Source organism: Muscardinus avellanarius, assembly GCF_963383645.1.
Source record: "Muscardinus avellanarius genome assembly, chromosome: 8".
NCBI lineage: Eukaryota > Metazoa > Chordata > Mammalia > Rodentia > Gliridae > Muscardinus > Muscardinus avellanarius.
In genome coordinates this window covers 9,160,050-9,172,947 of record NC_137794.1, presented here as the reverse complement: position 1 = coordinate 9,172,947, position 12,898 = coordinate 9,160,050, and positions in this window count along the sequence as shown.

Below are 12,898 nucleotides of genomic sequence, written 5' to 3'. Positions count from 1 at the left end.
CACACACACACACGCACAAAAAAAAAAACAATGAAAGAGACTCAAAAACATTTTCAGATACCCTCTTCTCCCTTAAAAGGCTGGAGTTTAGCACTAGAAATCCACATTAAGGATTTTTTGTTAATTTTTTTATTGGTGCATTATAGTCATACATCTTAATGGGATAAAATACTTGTGGAGACATACATGCACACATCACCCAATTAGCCCTTACCCAATACCCACCCTATTCCCTCCCCATCCCTCCTTCCCATGCTTGGCTTAGTGGTTGATTTTGATATGTTTAAGTACCTCATGTGCTTTAGAGAGTTTCCCTCTTCCCCCTCCCATCCCCTCAGTTAGGTCACCTTATTTGCTCCTCTATAGGATCTCTTTCTTAATCTAGAGTTCCTCCTGTTACCCATTTCTCCTTAGCTTTTGCATATCAGGGAAAGCGTCCAATTTCTTCTTTTCTGTGACTGGCTAATCTCACTTAGCATAATGACCTCCAGTTCCATCCATTTCCCTATAAGTGATGTAATTGTGCTTTTCTTTATGGATGAGTACAATTCTATTGTGTATATATCTCAGTTTTGTAATCCATTCACCTGTTGATGGACATCTTGGCTGGTTCCATGTTTTAGCAATGGTGAATTGTGCAGCTATGAACATAGATATACATGCATTAGTTTGGTAGTTTGGTTTCCTTTCTTTTGGGCAGATACCCAGAAGTGGTATTGCTCGATCAAATGGTGTTTTGTTAGATATATTTCAAACCAAAAAAAAAGTGATGCTGGGCGTGGTGGCGCACGCTTGTAATCCCCGTGCTTGGGAGATGGAGACAGGAGGATTGCGCAGGTTCAAAGCCAACTGCGCTGGCTTAAGAGACCCTGTTTCCAAAATATATATATATATATATATATATATATATATATATATATATATATATAATGTCTGGAAGTGTAACCCAGAGGTAGAAGGGTTTCCAGGAACCCCAGTACCACCAAAAAAAAAAAAAAAAGAAAAAGAAAAAAAGAAAAGAAAAAAAAAGAAAGAAAAGAAAAGAAAAGTGACTTGTTATGGAAAAAACAGGATGTGATAACAAAGAAATAGCAAATAGAGAAGAAATTGTAAAGGTAATGCCAAATAAATAGTTTCGATATAAAATAACGACAATGGTTTGCAAGTTAAAAATGCAAGCACGAAAGTACAACACAATATAATAATAACCTGAATCAGACGAGGCACTAAGGAAGGAAGTGAGCCCGGCGTGGCGTGCCTGCTTGTAAGCCCAGTGTTTGGGGAAGCTGAGGGAGGAGGAATGCACATTCCAGGCCAGCCTCAGCAACTCAGTGAGACTTTCAGCAACTTGGCAAGACCTTGTTTGAAAATAAAAAAAGGAAAAGGACTGGGGAATGTTGCTCAGAGGCAAAATGCCCTGGAGTCAATCCCCAGTACCCCCCCCCCAAAAAAAAAGGAAAGAAAAGTTAAGTGCTCTAAGGACCTTGCATTATGAGCATGGAAGGTGAAGGCAATGATTAACTTTTAACTTTGACAAGTTAAAAATGCATGCTCTGACTTCCAAAATAGGCATTGAGAGAAGTGTTGCCTATAATCCAATGGAAAGAAAAACGGAACTATCCCCAAAGAAGCTAAAAATGAAAAAATATATAATATGCAGGTGAGACATAACAAAGAGTGGATATAAACCCAAATATATTAGTAATAAGTAATAATAAATACCTATAAGGTAAATATTTCAATTAATGAAAGAAATCAGTTTAATTAAAGGAAGAGATTTGAGCTATGGATATCCATAAAATGCTGCAGCCAAAACTGGAGAAAACATGTTTTTATATAGTTTATATGCAACATTCACATCTACTGGACTTATTGTAGACCATTACATAAAACACAGAAGACTCAAATGATTGAAGTTAAAAAATGTGTAATCTTTAACCACAGTCCAACTAAATCACAAGTTAATAATAAAAATAACTAAGCATTCCTCTCTATTTATAATTTAATAAAGATACTTCTAAATAGACCACAAATCAAATATGAATTTATAGTGTAAATTAGCATGTATTCATTTTAAAATGAATAATAATGAAATTACTACATACCTAAATATTTGACATGAAGCCTAAGCAACATTAAAAGAAAATTATAATACTCAGTACACATATTAGAAAAGAATGTCTGATGATTAATAAGCTAATAATATTCCCAAGATAATAGAAAAGAACAGACTGAAAAGAAAAGAAGAAATAATAAAGATAAAAAATTGAAGATATAAAAATGAAAAGCAGAAAATAGAGGCCAAAATTTTGTTCTTTTAAAAGCTGACAAAAATGGCCAAACTTCTGGTGACACTCATTGATAAAATAAAAAAGAAGCCATAAATAATCAGTGTCTAGAATAAAAAGTGAGCTATACTAAGGAGCTGCAGAGATTAGGACATTAACACAAGAATAATATAAATTGTTGGTGCTAATACTTTTGAAAACTTAGACCAATGACAAGTTCCTACAAAAATTTCTTTGGTAAACATTACTTTGGAAGTTTAAAAACTTAAAGAGTCAAATAACAAAATAATTGAAGCATTATATGTTCACCACTTTTGTACGTTATCTATCACTACCTCATTTTTGAACAAACTTTAATTAAAAACACATAAAATATTCTCTGTTAGCTATGGTGTCAGGCACACACTACAGTCACAGCATTTTTACTTTGGCTTCACATAAAAGTCACATGCTATGAAATTCTGAAGTGTCTACCTTCTGAACCAAAATTAGTTTTCAGTGTAAAATAAAATGTGATTATCTTTATTATTTACTAAGATGGATCTCTAGTTTCTAGTTTGTATTTTGGAAGATATCTCTGGCATACCTCTTTCTTTCTGTCCAAGAATAAGTTTTATCTCTGGGAGTTACATCATGGAAATCAGTGCATTAAGCTGAATGCGCCACCTTTTCCTGATCTCACAGTAAGACATTATCTTCTAGATTTGAACTGATACATAGTCCTCCTTCCATCTATTATAATTTACAATAGAGTTTGGCAACTTGTTTCTTTAAAGTGCCAGCCCTTTGAACTTTTACACAGTACTTTTACCATCTCTTATTACTCATAATAGGGTTTGGCAATCTTTTGTTCCAAAGTGCCAGTTAATAAATATTTTAGCCTTTCCAGGTCACAAGGTCTCTGTTGCAATCATGCAACTCTATCATTTTGGAGCGATAGCAGCCATGCACAATATAGGAACACATGATATGGCTGTGTTCCAATAAAACTTTATTTAAAAAATATGGGCAGATAGAATTTGGCACATGAGTTTATCAAATCAGATTTATACTAATGCCTTGGGCAGTAATTAGTTGTCTAATATTAGATTATGATCTTAATGAAGGGTAATATATTTTATTAATTTCTTAAAATCATAGCCAACGCTTTTGATCACTAGCTTTCTTGCCAGAAACAATACTAAATGCTTTACATGTGTTTATTTAATTATCAGAGAGAATGGGTGCTCCATTAGCAGATTTATAAGAAAAAATAGCCAAAATACAAAGAGACACAAAAATTTAAGGGCATATCTAATTAGATGACAAAGCCAGTTAGTGTATGCTAGGATCCAATTCCTGCCTACTGTTCTGTCGTACCTCCAGTTATCTCTATATCTTCCAAAGCATTTTCCAGTAACTAATGAATGGCCAAATTAAAAAAAAAACTGAATTTAAGTTTCCACTTAAAGACCTTATAGACTCAAAACTGTAACTTTATTTACTTAGTCACTTTTTTTATTTTGGTACTGGGGAATTGAACTCAGGGGCATTCTACCTCTGACCTACACCCCTAGTCGTTCTTATTTTTTATTTTGACTCAGGGTCTTGGCAAATTTCTGATGCTGGCCTTCAAACTCAGAACCTCTTCCCTTGGCCTCCAAAGTAAGGGGAATTTAAAACTGGAGCCAACAACTTGAATTTTAAAATCTTATATTCAATTATATGTTATCCTACAATTGTAATATTTCACAACTTGAAGCCAAGCCTGATCTGGATGAGTTATTCCAAGCAGGAAAAATCTTGGAAATTAGTCAGAATGATTATCTAGAAGGTGCTCAGAAGGAAACTTTCTGAATAGAAAGGGGCCAATTCTATTCTGGAAATGACAGAAGCCAAGGTCTCCAGGAAGCACAAGTCTCCACCTTGCCCAGCAAAAACTCTGAGATGAGAGGGTCGTCTACAGAAATGAAGACCAAACAGCAAGAAGTGGTTTCTAAGTCGTAAAAGTAGGATTCCTCTTCCACTCTGCAGAAGAGGAATTTGAAAGGGAAGTTAGATTCTCTCCTTCACCAGGATATGGAGATATTCTTCAGCTTGTGGTTTAGGAATTTATACAAACTAAGACTGGAACCCAAGTGTTAAAGCATGAGCATACAGTGAGACCTAGGTCTACCAACATGTGAGGAAGATATTGAACCATAGGAAATGGACTTAGAGGTACATAAGAATTTCTTTTCTCAGTAGTATGTTGTCCAAGGAGCAAGACGAGGAGGAGCTTGAAGAGAGGGAAGTGTATGCAACCAGCTGTTGACAGGAGATGGACCAGGGGCTGAGGTAGTAAACCAGGTCTGAAACATCACCATCAGCCAGTTTACAAGCTCCCTAAGGGTAGGTTGAGATGACTTTCTAACCATGGTACTAATGTGTACGTGGTATGTGGCACACTTCCGGGCTCTGAATGTGTACTCAATAGTATTTATTGATTGGCCTATTGAAAAATTCTCTAGGAAAATACACAGCAACTAGTATTCGATCTGAACCTTCTGTCTCCAACCTCTTGGCTCAATCAAGTTTGCTACAGTACTTTTGATGATCTGCTTTGAATATAATGTTTAACTTTGCACTGCAGAGAGCTCCACCCTTCTGAACGTGTTAGAAACTTAAACTTGGTGCATATATTTGCCTTAGTCTGTTTGAACTGTTCTAGCAGCAGATCATGAATTGGTTAATTTAGACACAGCAAAAAATAATGTTTGGCCTGGCGTGGTGGCACACGCTTGTAATCCCGCACTTGGGAGGTGGAGACAGGAGGATCACGCAGGTTTGAAGCCAGCTGCACTGGCTTATGAGACCCTCTTTCCAAATAAAAATATAAAAATAGGTCTGGGAGTGTAGCCTGAAGGTAGAAGGGCTTCCAGGAACCCCAGTACCACAAAATACTACTACTACTACTACTACTACTACTACTACTACTACTACTACTACTGATAATAATAATAATAATAATAATAATAATAATAATAATAATTTTCACTATTCTGAAGGCTGAAAGTTCAAGAAAAGGGGGACAGCAGAGTCAGTATCTGATAAGGGCTATTTCTGGTTTGTAGATGACAGTTTATCACTGTGCACTCACATGAGAATAGGAGCAAGGATTCTTTTATAAGGGCACTAATTTAGCTGGGTGTGGTAGCACAGGCTTGTAACCCCACGTACTAGCATTACAAGCTGAGATCAGGAGACTGAGAAAGGAGGCTTGCAGGCTGGAGGCCAGCCTCAGCTACTTAGTGAGGCCCTCTGCAACTTAGTGAGACCTTGTTTCAAAATAAAGAATAAAAAATAGAGCTGGGGATGTAGTTCAAAGGTAGAATGCCCCTGGATTTAATCCCCAGTACCACACACACAAAAATAATAGCACTAATTTTATTCATGGGAGTTCTGCCTTCTACTTGTAATTGTCTCTGAAAGGCCACATCTCCTAAATTGTCTCTGAAAGGCCACATCACATATTATATATGTGATAAGATTTCAGCATATAAATTTTGGGAGAACACAAATATTCAGACCATAACCAAGGCAATCTTGTCAAAGATGGACATTGACATTCAATCTGATAATAGTGACTAACATTAATAGCATTGCTTACCTCTGTACACCCGCTACTTTGCATATTTCAAGGGAAACTTTCATTGCATCACCTAGGACTAGCTCTTTGGGAACTACGAAATGACACTGTGTGCCAGATAGATTTCTTTTTCTTTTTTATTTTATTTTATTTTTTATTTTTTGGTGGTACTGGGGTTCCTGGAAGCCCTTCTACCTCTGGATACGCTCCCAGACCTATTTGTATTTATTTTTTATTTGGAAACAGGGTCTCCTAAGCCAGCGCGCACGGCTGGCTTCGAACCTGCACGATCCTCCTGTCTCTGCCTCCCAAGCGTGGGGATTACAAGCGTGCGCCACCATGCCCGGCAGATTTCTAAGCTCTTTAAAATATTTATTTATTTTGAAGTTGGTACTAAATGTTGTAATTTCTGTTTCTTACACATGAGGCTAAGGAATAGAACTAGTACTTTTAAGTAGACTGGCTGGCTCTTAACCTGTTCTTAAGGTACCAGAGATGAGAATTAAAATAGGTAAGACTGAACCCAAGAGTTTTCTGTGGATGTCAGAAAAGTGCTCAGGTTATCACCTGGTCTTCCAGGAAGGCAGGCACATTGGATAATCAGGCTGCTTACAGAAGCCTGTCTTGCTATACGACATTTCTATCAAGGTGGCATAAAACACCAATCTTACATGAGTACATCACCTACCACTTGGCTTAATGGAATAGATATTTCCAAGTATAACACAAAATGAACCTCATAAATGATATTCATAAAATTCCTCATCAAAGTTTTTGGGCTGTATTCAGAAAGAGGGTAGAAGGTCCAATGACTTGGATTGGTGCTTGATGGCTGGCAAGAGGGAGGAGAGAAATCTTCATGATTACAAAGCCACGTCACTAAAAATATATAAAGTGAAGTAAGCTTCTCACCTTTAACCTTCACAGGCAGTGCAGAATCATCCAGAGCTCCTAGAGAAGAGTCTCATGGCTTGTTTGAGTCTTATATTTTCAGTCCTCAATAAAATAGGAAGCTTTGTGACTTTAATCCTAACTAATATTTCTCCTTGGTAAATATAATCAGGTATTCTGACTTACAAAATTATCTATACACTGAGGCTGGTGGCACACACTTACAAAACTTGGGAGGCTGAGGCAGGAGGCTCACGGGTTTGAGAAAAATGTCAGCAAGAAGTGAGATCATCAACAACCTTGCAAGACCCTGTTTCAAATTAAAATAAAATACGGCAGCCGGGCGTGGTGGCGCACGCTTGTAATCCCCGCGCTTGGGAGGCTGAGACAGGAGGATCGCACAGGTTCGAAGCCAGCCTCAGCAACTTAGTGAGGCTCTCAGCAACTTAGACCCTGTTTCCAAATAAAATATAAAAAAATAGGTATGGGAGTATAGCCCAGAGGTAGAAAGCCTCTGGGTTCCACCCCCAGTACCACCAAAAAAATAAAAAATAATAAAATAAAATAAAATAAAATAAAGTAAGGCTGGGAGTGTAGTTTGGAGGTAGAATGCCCCTGGTTTAAATACCCAGTACTAAAAAAATTTAAAAATAATCATATAATCATTATCACTACCATCATCATCTATATAAGAAATTTCATATCCTTTCTTTCTTTCTTTCTTTCTTTTTTTTTTTTTTTTTTTTTTTTGGTGGTACCGGAGTACCTGGAAGCCCTTCTACCTCCAGGCTACACTCCCAGACCTATTTTAAACTTTTTTTTATTTTTTGGAAACAGGGTCTCCTAAGCCAGCACAGCTGGCTTCGAGCCTGCACGATCCTCCTGTCTCAGCCTCCCAAGCGCGGGGATTACAAGTGTGCGCCACCACGCCCGGCGAAATTTCATATCCTTTCTGAATTTGTCTCCTGCCTGTGGGACAGTAGAAAAGTGGTGTAAGAATCAAGAGATTAGACTCTGAAGCCCAGAGGGCTTTGTCTATTTGCAGAAAAGCAGTGGCTATTATTCCCATTTTGGAGATTGGGTAAATTAGTTCATATTTTAATTAAGTAGGGGATCAAAGTCAGTTTGTGAAGACAGCATGTAAAAGGGCACTGCTATTAGTAGAAGCTCACAGCACAGGCTCCATTCCATACGGATTTGAAACACAAAGGATTTGAATTTAGATTGGAAGCCACACACATGATAAAACCTCATCACAAAACAAGTGTCACAAAGTACAGACAAAATTTATGTTACACAAAATTGTTTCTGAAACGAAAGCAGTATGCCATAGAAACAAAAAATTTTTTATTTTTTTATTTTTTTTTGTGTGTGTGTGCTGGGGATGGAACCCAGGAGCATTCTATGTCCCTAATCCTATTTCTTTTATTGTTTTTTTAAACAGGGTCTCACTAAGTTGTGGAGGGCCTAAGTAGCTGATGCTGGCCCGAACCCGGATCCTCCTGTCTCAGCCTCCCAAGTACTGTATTACAAGCCTGCACCAGCATGCCTGGCTTTGCACTTTGTTTTAGAAACAAAAGCCAGAGCATACATTTTGTCAAGGAAGTTTAGTCTGGGTCCTGAAACTGGAATTCATAGGATACTTAAATAACTTATTAAAACAATAGAAATTTTGAAACAAACATTACTTCAAGACATCCATGATACATGCCAAAGTGAGGCACTAGATATTACATGTAAACAAAATGTTTATTTAAATTGGCAATAAATTTTAAGTTTAAAAGACATTGGAAAGATCTGGAGAACATTATGTTAAGTGAGATTAGCCAAGCACAGAAAGAGAAGGGACATATGTTTTCTCTAATATGCTCAAACTAGGGAGTATTAGGAACACCAGAGGGACTCCAGGTAATGGAGGGGAAACCTCAGCAAAGCTGCAATAGAAGGGTAGGAGAGGAAGAAGGCTGATGTTGATTAATAAAGGAGCTACATCAAATATGTATAAAAGTATGAATATAGCATGGTCAACCTGGATACTCATTTTTGAGGGGAGAGGAGCGGGGGGAGGAGGGCACCAAGCACAGTCTGAATGTACGCCATCTTTAATATTTAATATGATCCATTTAAATATAAAAAAGACATTTGCTCTGAAGTAAAAGAGAATATATTTATTAAAAATATTTAGCTGAATTCCATAAATTTTTCTAAATTATAGATTGGATCATTTGATATTTAAAAGAAAGGTCACAAAGGCTGAAACAGGAAGATCACGCAGGTTCGAAGCCAGCCTCAACTACTTAGTGAGGCTCTCGGCAACATAGTGAGACCCTGTTTCCAAATAAAGTATAAAACAGGTCTGGGAGTATAGCCTGGAGGTAAAAAAAAAAAAAAAGCCTCTGGGTTCCTGGGTTCCACCCCCAGTACCGCAAAAAAAAAAAAAAAAAAGAAAGAAAAAAGAAAGAAAAGAAAAGAAAAGAAAAAGAAAAGGAAGAGGCAAAGAAAGAAAATAAAAGAAATAAAAGTAAGGTCACAAAATAGAATATATATTTGAAATAATATTTCTACAATGTAATATGTTTGCTTGGCAAACTGAGTTACTCGGCTCATTCTTCTTCATAATTATTAACTAATTTATGCTTATGCCAACTGTAGTTGACACTTTAATATAGTGGTCAGCAAGTTTTTTAAAAAGACCTAGATAGCAAAGACTTGGGCTTTGCAGATTACAAGTTCTCTGGCACAGTGACCCAACCATGTCACTGTAGAGTTAACGTAGCCCCAGACAATGTGTAAATGCATGTGTCTGGCTCTATTCCAGTAAACTATATTCACAAAAACAGGCAACTTACCAGGTCTGGTCTGTAATCTATAATTTGCTTGCCTCTCTCGAATATATGGTACATATTTGATGCAACTAGTCAGTATTATTATTCCTGTGATTGTTGAAATAATTGAAATGAATTATAGCTCAAGGTAACTGACCTTATACTGGTTTGGGGGATGCTACCTTTTAAACGCATCACAGGGATAAAATATTTGATAAGAATTTTTCAGTCTTGCCATGTGAATGCTACTCAGATCCTTATGCTATTTAATGTCACACTTTACATGTTTCATTAGCATATAAAAAACCACCACGGTGGAAAAAATCCATTAAATGATTCAATGTGGAAACCCCAACCATCGTAGTTTATCTCCAGAAAGATAATACTAAACCTTATCTATTTACATTTAGCCAGGGACATATAGTTTTATTGCTTACAAGACAAAGGCAGAGAGTCCATCTAAAAATGAAGCTGTTTCCGTTTTCCTTTGAATGAGTTTATAGTCGGTCTAAGTGGAGTTCACAGCAAAGATCCTTACAGCTCACAGCAGAGAAGAAATATAGAAAGAAGTAGCAATAAATTTCTCCATAAATTAAGCCAAACAATTGTGATAAAGAAGACAAGCTTTCATAGATAACATTGTATGTACCAAAAAAGTCACATAAATGCAATGTACTCATTATTATATTACTCTGATTATGACTGAAATACCATAATAAAATGGCCCCATGGCCAAGTGTATATCTTGATATAGAGAGACATTTTCTTTTTTTGGGGGGGGGGTCGGGTCTGGGGATGGAACCCAGGGGCATTCCACCTCCGAGCTATTTTTTATTTACCCCAGCCCTATTTTTTATTCTTTATTTTGAAACCGGGTCTCACTGAGTCGCAGAGGGCCTCACTAAGTAGCTGAGGCTGTCCGCGAACCGCGATCTCCAGTCTCAGCCTCCCAAATGCTGAGATTACAAGCATGCACCACCACGCCCGGCTGACAGACATTTTCTAATACCTAGAAAGTGCTAGATATTATCCCTTTCAATAGTTTCCAAATAACCTGAGTTCTCTGAGTATCCACACAGCAAAGCGTATCATGGTTACTAATACTATTATGTTATGGGTTTTGATATGTTTCAGTTGCCAAACTTGCAAAGTTATACTCAAAGTCCAGGACCCCAGGGTGCCAGAGACCACCACCACACACAATAATGCAAAAACAGGAAGGGGTTTATTGGGGAACTAGCTCGAGCTAGGGTCCAAGTCCCTCCAATCCAATGGAGTCTTGACAAGGACCCCGAGTCTTTGTTCCAAGGCAGATTTATATATTTCAGTCACTTGGGCTGTGATTTAAACCAAAAAGAATTTTTACTGCTGTTATCACAAGCAATGGACAAGGATACTTGGTGCCTCCCATTTGGTTCGTGCCTCCTGGGGTTGGTTGGGAGTTTTTCATCCTGACCCAGGTGCCAAAACTGGCACTTAACTGTTAATTTTATTCCTGGGAAACTGAAACTTAGGCCTAGGGTGTTTGCTGTATGGATGAAGCCTGTCATGGCCCCGCTTTGGTCCTACAGCAATAGTATTTCTACCAATGACATATTTAATGATTTATGTCTCAGTGCATGGGTGAATTTGGATTTCTCATGATGTTTTAGAACTCACACAGGTGCTTCATAATTTTACTTTAATTTGCTTCTATCAAAGAGTAAATATTCAGCTTTGTTAGCTATTTTGATTGTTTTTCTGTCTTTACCCAAGTACAGCTTAAGCAACTCCTCTTATTCCTAAAATTTGGCTATATATATTGGTGGTACTGGGGTTTTGGAAGCCCTTCTACTTCCAGGCTACACTCCCAGACCTATTTTATACTTTTTTATTTTTGGAAACAGGGTCTCTTAAGCCAGTGCAGTTGGCTTTGAACCTGCGTGATCCTCCTGTCTCTGCCTCCCAAGTGTGGGGATTACAAGTGTGCACCACCACGCATGGCCTACATTTAATATTTTTAACAACATGTATCAACTCATATTTGGGGACGTAAATAATAACTTCTGGCACTGCTATTAAGCATATTAAAAATGTCATAATATCCATAAAAGTAAAATTTTTCATTTTTATCATCATGTGCATTTCAATCTTCTATTATTATTATTATTATTATTATTTTATTACAGTACTAGAAAGGGAACTTAGGGGCATTGTACCTCTGAACTACACCTCCAGCCCTATTTTTTTTTTATTTTATTTTTGAAACAGAGTCTCACTGAGTTGTATGGGGCCTCGCTAAGTAGCTGAGGCTGTCCCGCAAACCTCAGTCCTCCAATCTCAGCCTCATGAATGTTGGGATTACAAGCATGTGCCACCATGCCCGGCTTCAATGCATAAGTTAACAAAGGTAGATTTTCTGTAGATTTTCCACTCCATTCCTAATGATCTTTGAGTTATTACTAGTGGTGGCAGTATGGGTATGTTCTTATGATAACTTCATTAAATTTCATAATTTATAATTACTCACCTAATTAAACTTCAATTGACTTGAATTTTCAATTAAAATAGAAATGTCCTTTTCTGGGCTGAGTTTCCTGACCACTTGCGTCTTCTGCTTTCTCACCACCATTGTCTGTGCATCTCAGCTTGCAGACTAAAAAGCTTGGTCAACAACTTCTACTGCCCTCTTTCACCTAGTTCCTGCTACGTTACCTCTTTCCCTTATGCCAGTCTCTCTAACAAAACCCCAACTCTGAACCAAACTTGAACTAGTTTCTCGTTGCTCTTGATACAAGTTATCTCAAACATCATGACTTACACCAACACAAATTTATTCTCTTAAAGTTGTGAAGGTCAGAAATATGAAATCACTTTCATTGGACTAAAGTTAAGTGTCCATAGACTAACTAGTTCCTGCTGCAATCTGAGTAGAAAAATCCATTCCTTTGCTTTTTTTTCAACATCTTTGAGCTGCCTGTGTTCCTTGAGGCACAGCCCTTTACTCCATCTTCAAAGCACCTCTCTCCAATCTCTGTTTCCAGTTCTAATATCACTGTATTCTTTACTGTCAGATATCTCTCTGTCCCTCTTTTAGGAAGAGATTTCTGGTCACCTTTAGAGCCCAACAGAATAATCAAGGTAGTCTTCTTCCCATTTCAAAATCCCTCATATCACTTGAAAAGTCCCTTTTTTCCATATAAAGTAACATCCACAGGTTCTAGAAGTTTGGGTTTAAATATCTCAGTGGGACCACAATTCTGCATATTATACTGTACCCTCTGGACCCCCCAAAATCATGTCCATCC